Source organism: Capsicum annuum, chromosome 1, assembly GCF_002878395.1.
Source record: "Capsicum annuum cultivar UCD-10X-F1 chromosome 1, UCD10Xv1.1, whole genome shotgun sequence".
Classification (NCBI taxonomy): Eukaryota; Viridiplantae; Streptophyta; class Magnoliopsida; order Solanales; family Solanaceae; genus Capsicum; species Capsicum annuum.
Genome location: NC_061111.1, coordinates 22,744,081 through 22,747,251, shown reverse-complemented (window position 1 = coordinate 22,747,251; position 3,171 = coordinate 22,744,081).

Here is a 3,171-nt window from a genome sequence, read left to right as displayed (position 1 = left end):
CTATCCCACCAAATCTGCTCTTACTAAAGTCACTATTATTCTCTTTAACTACTAAATCAAATCTATGTAATTACACTAATATATAACAATATATGATTACTTTAATATACAATATTTACATCATGCTTACATCCCCACAAATTGATACTAGTAGATCAAGAAGCATCAATTTGCCGATGAGAAACTGATGTCGTTGTTGTGCCATTGATTTTGTAAATGTATCAGCTATTTGAAGATCACTGGACACGTGCGGAAGAGTAATGACACCTTTATCTACAGCTTCTCGTGTATAATGACAGTCTACTTCGATGTGTTTGGTCCGCTCATGATAAACTGGATTAGTAGCAATCTGAATAGCACTTGTATTGTCAGCATGGAGAGGAGTAAGATTAGATTGAGGAAATCCAATCTCAGCAAGTAGTCCACAAAGCCACACAATCTCGGAGCAAGCAGTAGACATTGCTCGATATTCAGCCTTTGTTGAAGATTTTGACACGCGATCTTGCTTCTTACTGTTCCAAGATATCTAGAGCTGTCAATACGGGTTGGCCCAGCCTATCTGGGATAGCCCATACGGGCTTTGAGTTTGACGGGTCAGGCTGAACTGGCCCATTTAAATGACGGGCCAAAAAATACCAAGTCCACGCTATTACCCTCTGGGCTGCGGGCCTCACGGGCCAACCCACTTTTTAAAAAATAATATTTTATAATTTAATTTTACACTGTTAATAAACATAAATATTTATCACACAATAACAGATAGTATTAATGTTTGTTAATCAAAAGGGAGCCAGAGCTCGAATCACCCAAAGTAGGAAGAAAACGAAGAGGTGACACTACTCAATAGGAAACATCACGGTTGAAAGCCGATGGCGCGTTGAGGGAGATATAGTGAAGAGGAGATGGCTAGCTGAACTAAGGAAATTAGAAAAGTTAAGAGTACAATGTACTCTTTATGTTTTAGTGGTAGATATTTAATTATTTTATTATTTATAAGATAGGAAAGTAGGAAACTTTCCAGTTTCCATTTTCTTTGTTAATGGAGCCGGTCAATGGTCATCATTGGACTTGATTGTTTTTTAACTATTTTATTATTTTTCAGTATTTTATTTTATTTTTAAATTATTTATTATTTGACTGACTGGCCGGCCCACGGGCTAGCCCAACTCACATTTCTCAAGCCCTACGGGCCATGGGCTTATCCGGGCCGGACTAAAAAACCCTGTTCTTAAATGGGCTGCAAAAATTGAAGCCCATCCCATCAAATTACAGGCCGGGCCGGGCCGACCCATCGGGCCCTGGCCCATATTGACGGCTCTAAAGATATCAAAGACTCTCCAAGAAACATGCACCAACCAGTAACCGAATGACGAGTGTCAGAACATCCCGCCCAATCAGAATCACTAAAAGTATTAAGATGAATAGTCGAACCACTAGGAAAGAATAATCCACGATTAGATGTTCCACGGAGGTATCGAATGATGCGACGGACAGCCACCAAATGAAGATGACAGGGAGCTTATATGAACTGACTAACTTGTTGAACTGCATAAGAGATATCAGGCCTGGTAATAGTAAGGTAATTTAAGCTCCCAACTAATTACCGAAATATAGTTGGATTAGGAAGAAGATTGCCTTTCTCCCGGCGATACTTTACATTCAATTCTAATAGAGTATCCACAGAGGAGGAATCCTGAAGACCTACCAAAGGAATCAAATCTTGGGTATATTTGTGTTGATTTAGAAACACACCGGATGAATCACGATGAACTTCCAAACCCATGAAATATGTAAGAGTACCAAGACCTTTCATACGAAAAGAATCCTTAAGTTGCTATTGCAAGCTAGTGATTAGTGAAGAATCAGTTCCTTTAATAATAATGTCATCGACATATACCTAAAGAAGAACACAACCTGTGGATGTTTTTCGAAGAAACAAAGATGAGTCATAGTTGCTCTGCTCAAAGGAGAATTGTAGCAAAGTAGACTGAAATTTGTCAAACCAAGCTCTGGGAGCTTGTTTTAATCTATACAAAGACCACTTCAACTTGCATACATCTGATGTAGGAAATGAGAACAAACCTGGTGGAGGTTTCATATAAATATCCTCTTTAAGATTACCATGAAGAAGATCGTTTTTGACATCCATTTGATGAAGAGTCCAATTTTGTGAAGCAACAATGGCAACAATAGTTCTCACCGTTGTCATTTTTGCAACTGGCATAAAAGTCTCTTCATAGTTCACACCATACTCCTGCTTGTTACCAAGAATAACCAACCGAGCTTTGTACCAATCAAGAGTTCCATCAGAATGAAATTTAATTGAATAAATCCATTTACATCCAATTGGATGGACATTTGAAGGACATGAAACAATATCCCATATGTCATTTTCTTTGAGAGCCAAAATTTCTTCCTCCATTGCCTTCTGCCAACATTCATGCTTAGAAGCTTGTGAGTAACAAGTTGGAACATAAATGGTGGATAAAGTAGATGAAAAGCCATACCAATTAGGAGTATGAGATACTCTCGTAGATCGTCGAGTGGGCTCAAGAGGAGCAGGCCTTGAAGAATTCTTAGATTCTAGTTGTGGTGCAGTTTCAGGTGGCGGATCAATATCAGAAGGGGGTAAAGTTGGCCGCCGACGTTCGTACACAAATCCAGGTTTGAACCTCTTAGAAGAAGATGACAGATCTTCAAAAGTAGGAAGAAGAAGAGAAGCAGGAGATGACTCAACATGAGTAGCAAAAAAATACTCATTCTCAAAGAAAATAACATTTCTAGAAACATGAAATTTATTAGAACATGGATCATAACAGAGAAAACCTTTCTGTGAAGTACTATAACCCATAAAAATACATTTAGTAGACTGAACAGAAAGTTTATTACGCTGAGAAGGAGGAAGATGCACAAAACAAATACAACCAAATATATGAAAGTTATCATAGCTTGGATTTTTGTGATAAAGACGAAAATATGGAGACTCAAGATTTAACACTTTAGATGGCAGCCTGTTAATTAAATAGAAAACAGTAGACAAAGCTTCAACCCAATATTTAGATGGGACAGAGGACTCAATCAATAAAGTACGAGTGACATCTAAAAGATAACGATTTTTACGCTCAGCGACCCCATTTAGTTGTGGTGTATATGGACAAGAGCGTTGTGAGA